The sequence below is a fragment of the Equus quagga genome, chromosome 14 (assembly GCF_021613505.1).
Source record: "Equus quagga isolate Etosha38 chromosome 14, UCLA_HA_Equagga_1.0, whole genome shotgun sequence".
Classification (NCBI taxonomy): domain Eukaryota; kingdom Metazoa; phylum Chordata; class Mammalia; order Perissodactyla; family Equidae; genus Equus; species Equus quagga.
The window spans coordinates 90,457,774-90,478,997 of NC_060280.1; the positions used below are offsets into that span (position 1 = coordinate 90,457,774).

The 21,224-nt window shown below is 38.7% G+C and overlaps 1 pseudogene; it reads right to left on the minus strand.

The window, feature by feature from the left end:
- Positions 1-3,526: 3,526 nt before the first annotated feature.
- LOC124252590 (olfactory receptor 7D4-like) lies at positions 3,527-21,196 on the minus strand (annotated as a pseudogene).
- Between the last annotated feature and the right edge of the window lie 28 nt (positions 21,197-21,224).

Sequence of the window (21,224 nt, forward strand, 5' to 3'; positions counted from 1 at the left end):
ATTCTATCTCACACATGTCTCTTGTGGTAGTTTGACCGTAGCCTACCAAAGATGTCCATGTACGAATCTGCAGAACCTGTGACTATATTACCATAGATGCCAAAAGCATTTTGCAGATGTGATTAAATTAAGGATCTTGAGATGGGAAGATTATCCTGAATTGTCTGGGTGTGTTGAGATAATCACAAGCATCATCAGAAGAGAAAATCAGAAGGGTTACAGGGAAATTTGGAGATGCTATACTGTTGACTTTGAAGACAGAGATAGGGGCCATGAGCCAATGAATGAAGGGGGCCTCTAGAATCTGGAAAAGGCAAAGAAACAGATTCTCCTCTAGAGCCTCCAGAAGAAAGCAGCTTTGCTTATACATTTTAGATTTCCGACCTCCAGAATTATAATATAAATTTATTTTGTTTTAGGCCACTAGAATTATGGCAATTTGGTACAGAAGAAATAGGTAACTAATACATCTTTCTTTCAAAACCTACCCATCTTGTTGCTACTGGCTTAGGTCAGGTCCTCATTATTTCTCCCCTGGACTGTTTTCACAGCCTCTTCACTATTCCCTCTTCCTCCAATTTCTCACACTGAGGACAATCATAAAATCCTCATATGATACATATGATTACGGCATGGAACTGGTGATTAATAGCTTTAAATATCTTTAGTATGTCAAATTAGATTTTCAATGGTCTGTCCTCCATCTACATATTTGACCTTATTTCTACTATCTCAGCCATAAGTTCCACATATCTTCCTGATATGCCTCATTCTTGAATGTCTCTTGAATGTCACTGAAACCTATTCTGTAGTTAAATTTTTACTGATTTTTTTTGTTATTCAACATTCAAACATAGCCTCCTATTAGAAGTTTTTCATGAATAGCAAGTGTTGGCCAAGATGTAGGAAAACTGGAACCTTCATGCTTTCATGGTGAGAATGTAAAATGGTGCAGCCACTTTGGAATATAGTTGACAGTTTCTTAAAAAGTTAACTATAGGGGCTGGCCTGGTGGCATATTGGTTAAGTTCACATGCTTCACTTGGGTGGCCTGGGGTTTGCAGTTTTGCATCCCAGGCACAGACCTAGCACTGCTCGTCAAGCCACGCTGTGGTGGCATCCCACATAAAATAGAGGATGATTGGCACAGATGTTAGCTCAGTGACAATCTTCCTCACACAAAAAAAATAAAAATGTTAAGTATAAATTTACCATATAGCCCAGTATTTGCACTCCAAGTCATCTACCCAACAGAAAAGAAAACACGTGTCGACAGAGAGGCACGTGCACAAATGTTCATAGCAGCATTATGCATAATAATCCTAAACTAGCTATATCCAAATGTCCATCAGCTGGTGGCTAGATTAAAAAAATGTGGTATATACATACAATAGCATACTATTCTGCAATTAACAAGAACAAAATATTGATACATACTTCCACATGGATGACCCTCAAAAACATTAGTAAGTAGAAGAAGCCAGATACAAAAGATGACATATTGTATGATTCAATTTATATAAAATATCTAGCAAAGGCAAAATTATAGAGACAGATAGTGATAGATGGCTTTCTAGGGCTGAGGTGGGAGTGGGAATTAACTGAAAATGGACAGAAGGGTAGTTTTGAGATGATAGACATATTGTGATAACGATTGCCTAACGATAAATTTACTAAAATCATTGAATTTACATTATCATGGGTGAATTTCATGTATGTAAATTATACCTCAACAAAAATGTTAAAAAATAAATGCCTAAAGAGCTTTTCCTGGAATTACTCAAGATAAGTTGAAAACTTTTACCTTTGTTTTCCACAGGATCAAATACACAGCAATATTATTATTCTCATCCCTCTGTATTGCAATCATTTGTATCTCTCTGGTCCCCTGCTCACTTTGTACACAGTAGACAATACACACACATTGGATTAAACTTAATAGAATCAAAGTGAATTGAAACCACATCAAATAAGTCTCTAATGAATTGCAAGTTTTGAGTAACTTTGCAGTCCTTACTGTCTCCAATAATTACTTTCTTTTTTTCTCTCAAATTTCCTAAATCCTTTCATAATTTTGTTTTGACACATCACAGTCCTTATCACCTGTGTTAGTTTCCATTCCCACAGAAGCACATGATGGGCCAAGGATTCATGTGCAAGCATTTTATTGGAAGGAGCAATAAATAGTTGGGAGACAGTAGAAGTATACACAGGGAAGAAATTACATCCAATAAAGCTGGCATTGAATCACCTACCTAAGGAAATGAGCAGAGTTTTCATCCTGTGGGAAATTCTGGAAAATGACACAAAGTCCAAACCTCAGAATTGTCCCAGCTAAAGGCTGAAGGGGAATGCATTCCCCAAATCTCTCCCTCAAGGGCCGTCTCTGATGAGGCATCATTTCCTGTCACTTCTGTTTCCACATACTGGGCAAAGTAGGTTCCGGTTCATGCTGGGCATTGGCAGTTATACAATGGAGATGCTGAGAGGATTTCAGGGAACATGGGAGGAATGTTGACAGCAATTTCTACTCCATCCTTCCCTGTAAACTCAATTCTATCAACATTCTTGTCAATAAGTAACTTAAGTTCTCAACACATTCCACATGTGTGTAACTAGGATTCCTAATGGCACTTCCAGAGTGTCCCAGAAAACAGAAAATAAATGACACAAGAAAACAACTCTGTTTCTATTCTATTCATTATTATGTGTTTTAGGATCATAGATGGTATATCTCAAAATTGCAATGATGGGAAATAAAGGGCAAATAAATGAAGGAAATAAGAAAGGAATTAATTAAATAAGGAAAGAAGGATCACAAATAGTGAAGCAACACCTCAGAGTTATTCTAAGTGGTATACTACCATTAATCATCTCAACAAACTAGCTTTCAAATTTACATTCCTACTTTGAAGCTGAAAATCACATCACTGTTCTTATGAAAAACAGGGTAGCAGTCAGTGTCAGCTGGCCAGGTTAGAGTCCAACTCAATGTCAGTCTCGTCTCTTAAAAAGTAGGGTGAATGAGAGAAAATGTCTCAAAGAAATGTTTTCAAGAAGAAATAAAATCATATGTGTGAAGTAATAAGCACTCTCCTGATGTGGTAAGCAATTGTTACTACTGTGTAATTTTAATTCCATTTTTTTTTTAGAAAAATAAGTCCACAACCAAATGAAGGTGAAGAACATCAACATATGAGAGGATAATTTGGGGGAAACCACATCAGCACCTGATATGATAAGTGCTTTAAACTGACAGTTAGAAATCTAAAGAATGACTGCAAGAAAGCTGACCACACACGGAACTTTATGGACAGCATATAAGCAAGAAAAGTCAAAAACCAATTACTGAGGACATTGTTAAAGGGAAACTAACACAAAAGCAAATAAAAGTGAAGTCAGGGGAGTTTTGGGAACTGAAGAAATCAAGCATGTCTTTTAGAGGAGAAAAAGAACCAGGAGATTTAAATTGAAACACTAGCCTTTGGGGCTCAAATGTCCCCTAAGTTCTGAGGCCAGTGACCGATCATGGACAAAAGGCTGCTTGGCAAAAGAACCTTCCCAGGGCCCCTTTCACATCCCTACTCCTTAGGCTGTAGATGAAGGGGTTCAGCATGGGGGTGACCATAGTGTACCTCACTAAGGCAATCAAGCTTCTCTGGAAAGAATGGGTCACAACAGAACTCAGGTAGACCCCCAGGTCTGTCCCATTGTACAAGGAGACTGCAGAGAGGTGAAAACCACAGCTGGGAAGTGCTTTATACTTGCTCTCAGTGGAGGCCATCCTCATTAAGGAGGAGACAATCTGAGAGTAAGAAAACAGAATCTCAGTGATAGGAAACACACCCAGTAGGGTAGTGGCTACATACAAGTAGATGTTATTGATAAGAGTGTCAGAGAGGGCCACTTTGAGAACCTGAGCCACTTTACAGAAGAAATGTGGAATTTCAGTGCCTATACAGGTCAGCTACCTCAGCAGTAGAATATGAAGCAGGGAGACCCAGGAAATGATGAAGCAAGACATCAGAGAACCAAGACGCCACAGAGGTGTGGGTTCATGATGACTGTGTAGTGCAGGGGGTAGCATATAACCGAAAACTGGCCCGAGGCCATCAGAAAATTGTCCAGCCCAAGAAAAGTCATTAAAAAATACACCTGAGTGAAGCTTCCTATGTAGGAGATGTCTTTTCTCTGTGTCTGGATGTTCACTAGCATCTTTGGGACAGTGGTGGAGATGAGGTAGAAGTCAACAAAGGACAGGTTAGAGAAGAACATGGGGGTGTGGAGCTGGGAGTCAGAGCTGCTGGCTAGGATGATGAGCAGGTTCTTGATTACACTGACCAGGTACATGGGCAGGAATAGCTCAAAGATCAGAGGCTGCAGTTCAGGATCTTCTAGGGGACCCAGGAGGAAGAATTCTGACACTTCTGTGTGGTTTCCGGCTTCCATGTAGCTGATGTGTCTTCTGGGGAAGGAGGCAAAAGCAATGTTCAATGAACATCCACCTGGCACCTCAGGTAGTTGGCACCTCTTGATTTCACCTTTAGGTGGACAAACTCCACCCTCTGTTGATTCTTTCCAATGAACCGATTCACTCAGTCAAGTGGTAGCCCATTTTCATCTTAAATGTGTGTGATCATTCAGACTTTCTCTAACTTAGCAGAAACCTCTCTCCCTCTCTTTTCATTTCCTACTCACTGATTCTAATTCTTCTATTTGAACCTATGGACATAAACCAATTTATTCTTTGATACGACTCTTCCAAAATAATTGAAGACAGTTAAGGTCTTTTCTTTGATAATTTCCATACTTCCTTCATTCTAATAATTCTATATAGTGGTTAAGACATGGGTTTTCAACTCAAACAATCTTAATTCTGTGACTTGACACTTCATATTGGTGTGACAGTTAACTCTCATGTGTCTTATTTTTTCTTTCTTTCTAAAAATGTGGCTACTGTTATTATCTTCTTTGTGAGGATTAGGAATAGCCTTGTGCACAGTAGAATCTCAATAAATGAAAGCTATTATTATTATTAATTTCTTTTGTGACAATTATTTTTGAACTATAACTCTCCCAAAGTACAGTATAGACATGTGATTTAGAAAATAGGACCTTGAGCCAGACTTCCTGGAATAAAATTTTGGTCCACTAATTTTATGTGCAATCCAGAGGAGGTTATCTAATCTCTCTTAGCTGCAGATACTTTGCCTCTACAATGGGAGTAGAAATATCCCCTACATTGTTAGATGAGTTAATTAAATGAGATGACACATGTAAGTTTTCTAGTGTGGGTCCTGTGACATACAGGACACTTCATACGCGAACTTTTCTTCTTATAATCACAATAAATCTGTTTTTCATGACTATCATTTATCATATTTCCCTTAAACTAGGGAAGTCATCAAAGATGGAATCTGATCATTATAAACAGAACAAGTCTGTTACCTCTTTTGACTGTCATGCAGCACTAATTAATGAAGATTCCTGTGGTTCCCTCTTTCAGAGACTGCCTGCCAAGTGGATTCTTCCAAGAAGAAGAGGGAAAAGCATGTGGACTACATAGGTAAGAGGAGGGAACAAAATCACAAAACCATTCAAACAAAATAAAAAGAATGTGTGCTCATGTGTACATGCACAGAAGTGGGGATACATTGTATTAAAAATCAACAAAGTTACTTTCAAAAATTATGGCTGATAGATTTAATAAAAAATATTCAAAGCTTCTATAAACAAAATCTTCCCAAAAGATGAAAGGAAAATTCAGGAGTTAAAAATAAATGTTTACATTTTCCATGATAGAAAAAAGATTCAGTGTTATTAGTGTTGGAGAATGTTAATTAATTAAAAAGAAAAAATCATTGAGGACCAACTTAGTCTAGGAGGTAGGTAGAAAAGTCTTCTATGAAATATGAATATTTGATCTGTTAGAGGCAAGATGGAAAATTGTTATCAGAGGAAATAAGGAAAGGGCAAGTATTTTGGGCTGAGAGAACAAAATTCATGGTTGCCCTGAGGGTGAGTGAGCTGGGGAATGGTAAGGATTTGTGAGGCCAGTGAGATGGAGAACAGAGGGGGAGGGTCAGGAGGACAGAGTTTGTGAGGTCCACAAGTCAAGTATCCTGTGGTATTCCTGGATATGCTTCTCATATTGGTAATTTTATGTTCACTTGTGGGTCAGAGGACGTGTTTTTGCTCACTATTGTCTTTCTAGGGACTTCCATGATGCCTGGCACATAGTAGGTGCCCAACACAGACAAATTTTAAATATATAATAAAGATTGATACCCAAAGCATCAATTATAACACAAAAAAGAAATCTTCAAGCTCACATATGCCTGAATGTGGACATAAAATTTAATAATAAAGTTAAATCAAATGCATTCATTGGCACTTTAAGAGAACAATACATCATGAAGAAGTAATATTATTCTAAGAATGGGAAGTTGGTTTAATACCGTGTTTTTTGTTAACATAATTCATCAGAAAACTAGGTGAAGGAAGAGAAATCATTACTATAATCACAGTAGAAAATGTATTTGAAAAAATGAAACAGTTGTTACTGTGGTTAGCAGCCAGGACAGAGCCTTGAGCTAAATGAGGACATTAAGGACAATTTCTTAATCTAATAAAGAATGGCTGCTTTACAACTACAGCCAACATGATATTCTAAAATATAACACTAAAATGTTTATGTTAAATTCATGAACAGACTAAGGCAGTCTACTTCAACTTCAATCACTCAATAGTCTCCTGAACATGTAAAGAGAGTTGTAAAATGAGAAAAAGAAATTGTCCTGTGTACCGGACATCAGAAATAATTGTATTATTTGTAGATGATATTGTGGACACTAAAATGAAACAGCAACAGTCAATACAGAATTACTAAGTGCTATCAGTGAGTCAAATCTGCTGCAAAAATAGTTAGAGAAAAGAAAATTCCAATCACATTACGATAAAGTAGGCAATATCTTGTGCATAATAGATCTCCAGTAAGTAGTTAGTGAATTAATGATTGGACACAGGAAATCCAACAGGAGCCTACAATTATGGGAAAGAGTAGAAAAGAGGTGGAAACTCTCTGGAAAAATAACTCTTATTGGAGAGAGGCTCTAGATTCCAAAAAGAGACAGAAGGAAACAATAAGAGCTAGAAAAAACTAAGTTCAGTAGAAACTAAAGTACCTTCAAAGTATAGTGACTTCACCTTTGTTGACTGAATAAATATAGGACAGTCTCAGTCTCATTTCTCTAAAGATAAAGCACTGCACCCACTTTCTCTCCTCTTTTCCTTCTTACACCACCAGGCCTCACTGGGACACACTGACCCTCTCTGACTGTTACCACTGAAGCTTTCCATTCCTTGAGTTCTGTCCCTGGGAAGCCCAATTGGGTTTTCACATAAGCAGGAATCAGAAAATTATAGGAAAAGGGCAACAGGGATATTTTATTATTATCTCAAGATTTGAAATCTCAGACTCCTCCTTAAATAAATCATTTTATTGACTTTCCTCTTTCCAAATAATTCAGCTTCCTTGGGTACACAGATAAGAGAGTGGAAAATTTTCAGCCAATATTCTGTCAGTGTAGGCAACAGTGGTGGAAGATGAAGGCATTTTCTCCAAGGAGAAATTCTTCTTTCTTTGGTTTGACTTAAAAGTGACAGGGCAATGAGAGGGAAAATGGTGGGGTGAGCTGACCCAGGACTCTCTCCCCTCCAAACTACAACCAAAGAATTGGAAAAACTGAATTTCAACCAATAACCCTAATACCAGACCATCAGAAAACTACAGCTACAAGATGACGAAGGATGGAGAGGCTGCAGCCAGCCTCGGAGGAGCTGGAACTGGGTAAGAGAGAACTTTGCTCCCTCCCCTAGAGACTGGGATCGCTGCCGCAGGTGAGGGAAGGAGCGGGGGACGTGCCGTGTGACTGGGGGATCATCCAGGACTCCTGCCGCTGGTGCAGTGGAAACCCACTGACAGGGGAAAGGTCCCGTGTGCAGGGACCCCATCAAGCCAGGGCCCTGGGAGACCAGAGAACGAGAGCTGATCGGAATCCAGATCGGGGCACGAGACAAAGTGCCCCTTCTCCTGCAACCCACGCTGTGCACCACCATCTTGGCTGAATGCAGAGGGCTCAGAACGTGTGGCTCTCAACCCCCATCTAGTGGCGACAGGCTGCAACAGCAACCAAATACTACCATCATGCACAAAAACTGCTCCTCTACCATTCAGCAATTTATAAAAGCTCCAGACCAAAAGGAAAACAGTAAAAACACAGAATTAAGTCCTGAGGACTTGGAAATAGGTAAACTAAGTGAAAATGAGATCAGAGTAGCTATCATCAAAAAACTCAATGAGGTAGAGGGAAAGATAGAGAAACAAGTCAACGAGTTCTGGAGTTACTTCACAAAAGAGATTGAAACTATAAAGAAGAATCAAACAGAAATACTAGAGATGAAAAATACAATGGACCAGATAAAACAGAATACGGATTCCATGAATTCCCATGTAGAAACCATAGAGGAGCAAATTAGCATAATCGAAGATAGACAGGCTGAATGGCTCCAGACAGAGGAAGAAAGAGAACTGAGGATAAAAAAAAAGGGGGAAATATCAGAGAAATAGCGGATTCAATGAGGAGAACAAATGTAAGAATCATCGGAAGTCCTGAGGGAGTGGAAAAGGAAAATGGAGCAGAAAGTGTGCTTAATGAAATTATAGAAGAGAATTCCCAAATCTAGGGATTGAGGGAGAAATGTGTGTGGAGGAAGCTTTCAGATCTCCTAGATTTGTCAATGTAAAAAGACCTACTGCAAGGCATATAGTAGTAAAAATGGCAAAAATGAAAGACAAAGAAAGAATACTCAGGGCAGCAAGACAGAAGAAAATAACCTACAAAGGAACTCCTATCAAGCTTCAGCCGATTTCTCTACAGAAACCTTACAAGCTAGGAGAGAATAGAATGACATATTCAAAACTTTAAAAGATAAAAACCTTCAGCCAAGAATACTCCATCCAGCAAAAATATCCTTCAGATATGAGGGAGAAATTAAATATTTTCCAGACAAACAAAAGTTAAGGGAATTTGTAACCAAAAGTCCTCCACTATAAGAAATCCTCAAGAAGGCTCTCATACCTGAAAAAAGAAAAGAGAAAGGGGTTACAAACCACAGAGTAGGGAGACAGATAGATAAAACCAGAATAGGATAGTAAATATTCAACTATAGCATTAGGATACAGGAAAGGAAACCACCAAAGCAAAGATGATCTTATCACTCTAACTAAAAACTCATAACACGAGTTGGAATAAGAGATGAAAATAGTAATTTAGGAGGGGAAGAGCAAAGGGACTAAATCAGTCTAGGCCAAGTAAGTAAGAGGCCACCAGAGAATAGACTATATTATACATGAGATTCTAAATACAAACTTCAGGGTAGCCACTAAACTAAAAAACAGAACAGAGCCACAAAACATAAATAAGGAAAAATCAAAGAAAGCCAGCATAAGAAATTGCAGTATCAAATGGGTAGGATAAAGCACCCAGGAAGAGAAAAGCAGGAAAGCCAGATAATGAGCAACACATTGACAGCTTTAAGTCCACATGCATCAATTATCACTCTCAATGTAAACGGATTGAACTCTCCAATAAAAAGACACAGAGTGGCAAAATGGATTAAAGAACAAGATCCAACAATTTGTTGCCTCCAGGAAACACACCTCAGCCCCAAGGACAAACACATGCTCAGAGTGAAGGGGTGGAAGACAATACTTCAAGCTAATAGCAAGCAAAAGAAAGCAGGTGTTGCAACACTTATATCAGACAAAGCAGATTTCAAAATAAGGCAAGTAAAGAGAGACACAGAGGGATAATATATAATGATCAAAGGGACACTTCATCAGGAAGAAATAACGCTTATAAATATCTATGCACCCGACACAGGAGCACCAAAGTTCATAAAGCAACTATTAACAGACCTAAAGGAAGATGTCAAAAACAACACAATAATAGTAGGGTACCTCAACACCCCACTCACATCAATGGACAGATCATCCAGACAGAAAATCAACAAGGAAATAGTGGAGCTAAATGAAAAACTAAAACAATTGGACTTAATAGACATATATAGAACACTTCATCCAAAAACAGCAGAATACACATTCTTCTCAAGTGCGCATGGAACATTCTCAAGGATAGACCATATGTTGAGAAACAAGGCAAGCCTCTACAAATTTAAAAAAAATTGAAATAATAACAAGCATCTTCTCTGATCATAATGCTAGAAGGCTAGAAGTTAATTACAAGAAAAAAGCTGAGAAAGGCACAAGGATGTGGAGAATAAACAATACGCTACTGAACAAGCAATGGATCATTGAAGAAATTAAAGAAGACATAAAAAAATACCTGGAGACAAATGAAAATGATAACATGCCATACCACCTCATATGGGATACAGTAAAAGCTGTATTAAGAGGAAAATTCATCGCAATACAGACACATCTTAACAAACAAGAAAAGTCCCAAATAAGCAATCTTAAACTACACCTAACTGAATTAGAGAAAGAAGAACAAAGCCCAAAGTCAGCAGAAGGAGAGAAATAATAAAAATCAGAGCAGAAATAAATGCTATTGAAACGAAAAGGGCGGTAGAAAGGATCAATGAAACAAACAGCTGTTTCTTTGAGAAGATAAATAAAATTGACAAACCCCTAGCCACACTTACAAAGAAAAAAAGGGAGAAAGCTCAAATAAACAAAATCAGAAATGAAAGAGGAGAAATAACAACAGACTCTGCAGAAGTATAATGGATTATAAGAGAATACTATGAAAAATTATATGCCCACAAAATGGATAACCTAGAGGAAATGGATAAATTCTTGGACTCTTACAATCTCCCAAAGCTCACTCAAGAAGAAGCAGACAATTTGAACAGACCAATCACAAGGAAAGAGATTGAAACAGCAATCAAAAACATCCCAAAGAATAAAACCCCAGGACCAGATGGCTTTCCTGGGGGATTCTACCAAACTTTCAGAGAGGATTTAATACCTACCCTTTCCAAGCTATTCCAAAAAATTAGGGAGGATGGAACACTTCCTAACACAGTTTACGAGGCCAACATCACACTGATACCAAAGCCTGACAAGGACACCACAAAAAAAGAGAATTACAGGCCAATATCGCTGATGAACATAAATGCAAAAATTCTAAACAAAATTTTGGCAACCAGAATTCAGCAATTCATCAAAAGGATCATACATCATGATCAAGGGGGATTCATACCAGGGACACAGGGATGGTTCAACATCCACAAATCAATCAACGTGATACACCATATCAACAAACTGAGGAATAAAAACCACATGATCATCTCAATAGATGCAGAGAAAGCATTCACAAGATCCAACAGCCATTTATGATAAACATTTTGAACAAAATGGGCATAGAGGGGAACTACCTCAACATAATAAAGGCCATATATGACAAACCCACAGCCAACATCATACTCAATGGGCAAAAACTGAGCGCCATCCCCCTGAAAACAGGAATGAGACAAGGATGTCCTCTATCACCACTCTTATTTAACATAGTAGTGTAGGTCCTGGCCAGAGCAATCAGGCAAGAAAAAGGAATAAAAGGAATCCAAATAGGGAGAGAAGAAGTGAAACTCTCACTGTTTGCAGACGACATGATCTTATATATAGAAAACACCAAAGAATCCATTGGAAAACTTTTAGAAGTAATCAACAACTACAGCAAAGTTGCAGGGTATAAGATCAATTTGCATAAATCAGTAGCATTTCTATATTCTAATAACAAACTAACAGAAAAAGAACTCAAGAACACAATACCATTCACAATCACCACAAAAAGCATAAAATACCTCAGGGTGAATTTAACTAAGGAAGTGAAAGACCTATACAATGAAAATTACAAGGCCTTTCTGAGAGAATTGGATGACAACATAAGCACATGGAAAACATTCCATGTACATGGATTGGAAGAACAAACATAGTTAAAATGTCCGTTCTACCTAAAACAATCTACAGATTCAACGCTATCCCAATCAGAATCCCAATGACATTCTTTACAGAATTAGAACAAAGAATCCTAAAATTCATATGGGGCAACAAAAGACCCTGAATTGCTAAAGCAATCCTGAGAAAGAAGAACAAAGCCAGAGGCATCACAATCCCTGACTTCAAAACATACTACAAAGCTACAGTAATCAAAACAGCATGGCACTGGTACAAAAACAGGTGCACAGATCAATGGAACAGAATTGAAAGCCCAAAATGAAACCACACATCTATGGACAGTTTATCTTTGACAAAGGAGCTGAGGGCATACAATGGAGAAAAGAAAGTCTTTTCAACAAATGGTGCTGGGAAAACTGGAAAGCCATATGTAAAAGAATGAAAAGTGACCATTCTTTCTCACCATTCACCAAAATAAACTCAAAATGGATCAAAGACCTAAAGGTGAGACCTTAAACCATAAGGCTTCTAGAAGAAAACGTAGGCAGTACACTCTTTGACATCAGTATTAAAAGGATCTTTTCAGACACCATGTCTTCTCAGAGAGGGGAAACAATAGAAAGAATAAACAAATGGGACTTCATCAGACTAAAGAGCTTCTTCAAGGCAAATGAAAACAAGATTGAAACAAAAAGACAACCCACGAACTGGGAAAAAAATATTTGCAAGTCATATATCTGACAAAGGCTTAATATCCATAATACATAAAGAACTCACACAACTCAACAACAAAAAAATCAAACAACTCGATCAAAAATTGGGCTGGAGACATGAAGAGACATTTCTCCAAAGAAGATATATGGATGGCCAATAGGCACATGAAAAGATGCTCATCATCGCTGATCATCAGGGAAATGCAAATCAAAACTACACTAAGATATCACCTTACACCCATTAGAATGACAAAAATATCTAAAACTAATAGTAACAAATGTTGGAGAAGTTGTGGAGAAAAAGGAACCCTTATACACTGCTGGTGGGAATGCAAACTGGTGCAGCCACTATGGAAAACAGTATGGAGATTCCTCAGAAAATTAAAAATAGAACTACCATACGATCCAGCCATTCCACTACTGGGTAGCTATCCAAAGAGCTTGAAGTCAGCAATTCCAAAGTCCTATGCACCCTAATGTTCATTGCAGCATTATTTACAATAGCCAAGACGTGGAAGCAACCTAAGTGCCCATCAACAGATGATTGGATAAAGAAGATGTCATATATATATATATACACAGTGGAATATTACTCAGCCGTAAAACAGAACAAAATCGTCCCATTTGCAACAACATGGATGGACCTTGAGAGAATTATGTTAAGTGAAATAGGCCAGTTAGAGAAGGACAATCTCTGTATGACTCCACTCATATGAGGAATTTAAAAATGTAGACAAAGAGAACAGATTAGTGGCTACCAGGGGAAAGGTGGGGTGGGAGGTGGGCACAAAGGGTGAAGGGGTGCACCTACAACACGACTGACAAACAATAATGTACAACTGAAATCGCACAAGATTGTAATCTATCAACTCAATAAAAAAAATAAAAAGAAAAAAAAACCTCAATGAGATATCACCTCACTCCAGTCAGAATGGCTATCATTAACAAGACAGGAAACAACCAGTGTTGGAGAGGATGTGGAGAGAAGGGAACCCTCGTACACTGCTGGTGGGAGTGCAGCCACTATGGAAAGCCGTATGGAGTTTCCTCAGAAAGTTAAGAATAGATCTACCATATGATCCAGCTATTCCACTGCTGGGTATTTATCCAAAGAACTTGAAAACACAAATGCACAAAGATACATGCACCGCTATGTTCATTGCAGCATTATTCACAATAGCCAACACTTGGAAGCAACCTAGGTGCCCATCAAGGGATGAATGGATAAAGAAGATGTGGTGTATATATACAATGGACTACTACTCAGCCATAAGAAATGATGAAATCAAGCCATTTGTGACAACATGGATGGACCTTGAGGGTATTATGCTGAGTGAAATAAGTCAGAGGGAGAAAGTCAAATAGCATATTATCTCACACATAAGTAGAAGATAAAAACAATGACAAACAAGCACACAGCAACAGAGATTGGATTTGTGGTTACCAGAGGGCAAGCAGGGGAGGGAAGAGGGCGAAAGGGATGATTAGGCTCACATGTGTGGGGAAGGATTGTAATGAGTCTTTGAGTGGTGAACATGATGTAATCTGCACAGAATTCGAAATATAGTTCAATGTACACCTGAAAGTAATATAATGTTATAACCCAATGTTACTGCAATAAAAAAAAAGAACTTTAACCTTTACTACAAAAAAAAAAAGTGACAGGGCGTCCCCCAAGGAATGTATCATTTCTGTAAGAACCAAACCCAGGAACCAACTTTGTGTGATGTTCTTCCCTTGAAGAATCCTTGTCAATTTCAAGCATCACTTGGTGTCCACAAAGTCATAGGACACAACATGCCCTTTCTGAAGAAAAGCAGAGTGGTTAATAGTTTTGGTTTTGTTGACAGGGCTAACCAAATGAGGACAATATCTCTTGACATTTGCTGGTGGTGTGGAAACTTTTGTTGCTCTTAGGAAGGGCTCCATTTATTACCTCTAAATAGAGGAGCAGGGACAGAAATAATCCAGGTGTAATGAGACAGAGTTGGTATTGAGGCAACATGGGTGGCAAATATAAATCACCTGTAAAATTTGTAAGAGAAAGGAGGACAGAGGTAAAACACAGCCTAGAGGGAGTATAGAGGTATGGTTAGTTTAAAAAAAAAATAATGGAAGATATGGGAACATGATTTAATTTCAAAGAGAATGATAATATTTAGTGCAGGCATTTGAATACATAGCACATTCTGGCTACATAATTCACAGGATGCAGTGTACACTCCAAATCAATGACAATCATAATTTACTGTGCCTCCAGTTTATTGAATTCATGAGTCCAGAAATCAAAAGTTGGAAGTAGAAGTGGCCCCACCTACCATCACTCCCTGTGAGCCACATGGGGAGTTTGTGTTTCAGGTCTCCATGCTGCTGGCCTCTGCATGTTTAGAGGTCTTGGCTCCTAAAGAGATAGCACTTTCAGAGACATGGAAAAATCCCATTGAACTTCTGCTGCCCAGGACCTCAGGTCCCTCATGCCAAGAAGAGGAGTCACTGTCTGCCAGGAGTAGTTGACCTGGTCATCAACGTCACTGTGTGACCATGAGAATGCACATGGACTGGTACCCTGCTGTGCTCAGTCAGTGGCTGTAAGAAGCCAAGAAGCAACCTCAGAGCAAACACAGGGGTGGATACAGATGGCTGTGGGTCAGTTATACTCCCACAGAAAGAGATCCGAGCGGTGTGACCTTGAATGGGGCAGGTTCCTTTAGCTGAGGGCAATTCTCAATGAGGGCTAAACACTGAGGGCTGTCAGATGGCTGCACTCCCTGCACTTGGAAGAATAAACCCTTAATTTAGAAGGGAGAAGTGGACAACACAGCACAGGACTCACTATAGTCTATCCTTTGGCTATTTGGATTGTGACCTGCAACAACATATACAGTGTCCCATGAGAGCTTATTTGTGATGCATGGAAGTTTGGAGTTGAGAGAGACTTTCCTTAGGAAATGAGAGCTAATCTGAGAACTGAAGGATCATGAGTAAGACTCAGCCAAGCATACTCTTGTCTTGCTGACCTGCTTCTCTGTAAATTCAATTCTCTCTCCCACTACTGCCATCAGGATAGAACACCAAAAGAGCATATGACACTGCCAAGTGGATATTATTAGTAGGGTAGTTCATAGGCACATCAAGCTGAACCTCTACAAGAACAAATTCAATGTTTTTTCCTTCATTTATTTTTTTCCTTCCTTCCTTCCTTCCCTTTCTCCCTCCCTCCCTTCCAAACATGTTATATCAGAAAGAGTAACACCAGTGACAATGTCAAAAGATCCACACAAGGAATTGTCTAAATGGTTAAGCAATAATAACATTATGTTAAAATAGGCTTAATAGCTAGTCTTTACCTTTTTTGTGTGTGAGGAAGATTCACCCTGAGTTAACATCTGTTGCCAATCCCCTTCTTTTTTTGCTTGAGGAACATTAGCCCTGAGCTAATATCCGTGCCAGTCTTCCTCTACTTTGTATGTGGGATGCCTCCACAGCAAGGCTGATGAGTGGAGTAGGTCCACACCCACAGGATCCGAACCTGTGAACCCCAGGCTGCTGAAGCAGAGTGTGTAGAACTTTAACCACTTGGCCACAGGGCTGGCCCCTAGCCTTTACTTTTTTATTAGCATTTATTACAGTCTCGATTTTTACCATTTATTTGTACATTAATGTATTCTCTTTCTCTCAATAGAATATAAGCTCTATGAAAATGGGCCTTTATTTTGCTTCAAACTTCATACCATTCCTGGAAGATAGCAGGTAATAAATATTTAGAGGCACAAATCAACCACACCAATGCTAATACTAGAATTAGAAATGCACTTGGGCATGCAGATGTTTCCAATTTGCTCTTTCTCACAGTCTTTGCCTCATAGTAAACATCATCTACACAAACTGAACATTTGTAACTGTCACAAATTTATATAGTAGATTTCCTCTTGTTTCTTCCATTAATCCATCTGTTAACTTCAAAATGTCTTGTTTTTCATATTCATTTTACTTACATGTAAAAATTTAGGTAATTTGCCTCCTTAAAGCAAAAACCCAGATCAAGTAGTGGTGTAAATAACAGAATAGGAAGAAAACAAGAACTATCGTTTAGATAGCATGTTTCCCACGTGATGAATAAAAGGGAATAGTTACAGATGGGTATATTACACACATCTTGGGAACTGTAATGGACTGAGTTGTGGGCCCCCAAAATTCATATGTTGAAACTCTAATCTCCAGTACCTCAGAATGTGATGTATTTGGAGGAAGGGTCTTTAAAGAGGTAATTAAGCTAAAATGGGGTCATTAGGGTGGGCCCTAATCTAATTCGAGTGATGTCTTTATAAGAGGAGGAGACAAGGACACACAGAGAGACTCCAGAGGCACTTGTGCACAGAGAGATGACAATGTGAAGAGACAGCAAGAGAGCAGCCATCTGCAAGCCTAGAGGAGAGGCCGCAGAGGAAACCAAACATGCTGGTACTTTGATCTTGGCCTTCCAGCCCCTAGGATGGCCAGAAAATAAATGTCTGTGGTTTAAGTCACCTAGGCTTTGGTATTTTGCTGTGGCAGCCCTAGAAAACTAAGAGAGGCACCAATTAAAAATCCTCTTGCCCCATTTTTTTACTCCAGCCATGTCTTCTTTAATTATTTCAATGGAGACTGTGAAAAGCTTCGCACAGCTGCAACTGGAAAGCACCTTGCCTCAGGCCCATGTCACATTCCTCCTACTTTCTGTCCTGAAGCTTCTCTTATACCACTATATGGAACACCTGAGGGAATCTGCTCTGTACTCATAAATTTGCAACTCAGAAATGTGGGAGATTGGGGTCAACCCCATGGCCTAGTGGTTAAGTTCGGTATGCTCTGCTTTGGGGGCCTGGGTTTAGTTCCCAGACATGGATCTATACCACTCATGGGTGGCCACACTGTGGTGGTGAGCCACATACAAAATAGAGGAAGTTTGGCACAAATGTTAGCTCAGGGTAAATCTTCCTGAAGCAAAAAGAGGAAGATTGGCAAGAGATGTTGGCTCAGGGCAAATCTTCCTCGGCAAAAGTAAAAAAAGAAATGTGGGGATGTTAATCCCTCTAGGATCATCCTTGGCCAATAGAAGACATGAGCTGATATCTTTTAACCTACCTACTGGAAAGTTCTGAGACACATTTCATAATGCACCTCGGAAGGGTTTGGTGGCATTGAGCACTAGTCACCCATAGAGGGATCAAAATGACAACGATTCCTTTTGTTGTCTTTCCTTCCTTCTCTTTTTGACTCCCATTGTTCTGTACTCCTACTCTTTGTGATCAAATTTTCTCCCAAAAAACCATCTGCACACAGCCTTTGTATTGAGGCCCTGTTTTCAAGGAAACACATTATAAGATGGGAGAAGGGCAGTAAAATAATGCTTTGGTTTATGAAATAGTAATAAAATTGTTAATTTTCATGAAATAATGCTAAATAATTTGCAGTTATATTAACATGCCTTGTCATTGTTATACCTCAATGTCCTCGTGTATGATGTTTCTGATTTTAGACTTGACTCAGACATTCCAGTGACAAGAACTTACCATACAGGTACACTCATACTCATGTAAAATTTTCTATGTACAAAGTTATTCATTGCAGCATTGTTATATAAAAATATCGGCAACACTAGAGTCACTACCTGTCAGTCACTAGAGAACAACTTAGATAAATGAAGGTGCACTTGTACAATGCAATACTATGCAGCCAAGAAAAGCAAGATGAATGGTTAATTCACACACACACACACACACACACACACACACACAAACTACTCTAGCTAATAAACAAATTCAGCAAGTTTGCAGAGTACAATTTCAACACAGATAAATCAATGTTTCTATACACAGCAATGAACAATCTGAAAAACTCCATTACAATTGCATCAAAACTAATAAAATACATAGGGAGATAGTTAACCAAGGAGGTAAAAGACTTGTATACTGAGACCTAGAAAACTTTGCTGAAAAAAGTTACAAAGGACCTAAATAAAACAATGATGAAATACAACTACACACCAATTAGAAAGAAAGTATTGTATGATTTCATTTATAGGAAAAATCTAGAAAATGAAAACACAAATCTATAGAGACAGAAAGTAGATCTGTGGCAGCTTAGACATTAAGGGAGTAGGAAAATGGGGGCATGACAGCCAAAGACACTTTTGGAGTGAGGCAAAGTTTCTAAAATTGTGATGGTTGCACCATTCTGTGAACATACTAAAAAACACTGAATACTATAATTTTAAATGGCTAAACTGTATGGCATGCAAATTATGTCTCAACATAGCTGTTGCAGAAAACAAACAAAAGAGAAAATCTTGATAATGGCTACATCATAGGAGCAAAAGAAATGTAATGACTCTGAAGCACTTGGAGCTTAAGATGCAATAAGCTTTAGGTGCCATTATATTTTTACTTCTTAATGTTAAAACTTAATATAAAACTCTTGTAATCAAGAGTATTATACGGGCATAAATAAACGTTACTGGCACAGAAGAGTATAGAAATTGATACGAGCATATATCAGAATTTATTGTTTAATAAAGGTGGAATTTCGAATCAGTAGGTCAAGGATAGTTTATGAATAAATGACACTATGACTAGTGGCTCTCTTTCTGGAGGGAAAAAAAATGGATCCACTACCCCACACCACATGTCAAAACACATTCTTTGAAGATTAAAGACTAAAATGTCATTAAAAGAATTTTTAGAAAACACTAGGAAAACTGAATGTAATCTAGAGTTTGAAGAGAATTTTTTAGGTCAGGCAGGAAACCTAGAAATTATTTTTTTAAAAAGATTCTTTTGGCTACATAAAAATTATTTTGTACAGAAAAATTAACATAGCAAACTGGATATCAATTCAATAGATCAATAAAATACATTTAATAATACACATGAACAATTCTTGTAAAATGTGCTAGTAAATCAGGATTTTTAAAAGATCTTTATTAACTCCGCAAAGGCCACCCACTAAAAACCACAGCAAACTGGATCACCAGAGAAACTTTAGAACCATTCCTGAATAAGTGAGGAATGCCTGCTATCAGTGCTATTTCACAAGCTAGTATGGGAGGCCCTGGACCATATGGTAAGATTGGAAAAATAAAAACAGAAATACATACTTGAAGAAGATGTAAATTTACAGAAAAATGTCATTAAATTCGAAATGCAAGGGAATCAATGATCAGACTTTAGCATGGTTTTCTGGACAGAGTTTTGGGACCCCTTTCCCTGGTTAACAGGCAAATCTAGCAAGCAAACCGCATAGGCTTTAAGTCAGTACTACAAAATCCAGGCTGTACTGTGGCGCAGCTGTGCAGGCCATCTTCAGCCTGTGTCAAATTACCTTGCAACTCCACATGTCATGACAGAAGATCCCAGCTGGACAGACTCACAACAGGAAGAGAGAAAGGGGTACCTCACTCTTATATTTCTCAGCTGCATTTCTTAGAGGCTGAGGGACAACTAAGGATCCTGGTCCTTGCTGCCTTCCACTCATAGATAACATCAGCATCTCTGAATTTGTTTGATGTATAACCAAGAAATCTTAATTATGTTATCTTCTACGTATAATCTAGAGAAAAGCCCATGTGTACTCTATCCTTTTTTAAAAACATATATGAACTCTATTTGTAAGGCTTTTTCTTCTTTTCCTCTTCCCAGCACACACACAGTTTTGTGAAAGAGATACAGGAAACTCACACACCTTGGAGCAGTTCCATCAGAGCACTCTGTTGAACTGTTTTCCTGGGGTTCGAACTCCTCACACCGATTGTTGAATAAACTCCTTAACTAGTATCATGTGGACTCTTCCAGTCCACATCTAGCAAAAATCACATCTAGCAAAAAAATTTAATAGATAGGTAAAACACATTTAATAACGCACACGAACTCTTGATAAAATGCGTTATTAAATCAGGGTTTAAAAATCTGTATTAGCTCTACAAAGGACATCCACCGAAAACAATAGCACACATGATTACCGGGGAAATTTTAGCTCTATTCCTGAATAAGCTAACAATGCCCAGTACCAGTTCTATTTCAAAATAAATAAATAAATAAAAAGAGAAACACATACTAGAAGAGGTAAAAAATAAAAGATTTGCAGAAAATGTCACTACACTGAAAACCCAAAGGAATCAATTTTAGAGTTTAGCATGGTGTCTTTCAAATAAAGGCCTAAAGACGGAATTGACTGGATTGACAGGATTATCAATACGGGAGAATCACTGTAAGGGCTCTAGGAACGAGGGGAGAAGAGGGAGAAAAACCTTTTAATGCTTCGCCCTTCAGGCTTGACTATGCAGCGTCCACACGCGCGCTGGGTCTCCTCCCACCTCCAGCCCCGCCCTCAGGGATCGGCCGCGCCCTCCGCCCGTAGTTCCGCCCACAGGTCTGGTTCCATCCTCAACCTTGTCCCTGGGCTTGATTCGGGCCCCATCCCCCACGCCGAGCCTAGCCGGGGCCCATCCGCACCCACGCGGGAGGAAAGCAGAAATCCCCGCTCCGAGGTTGCCG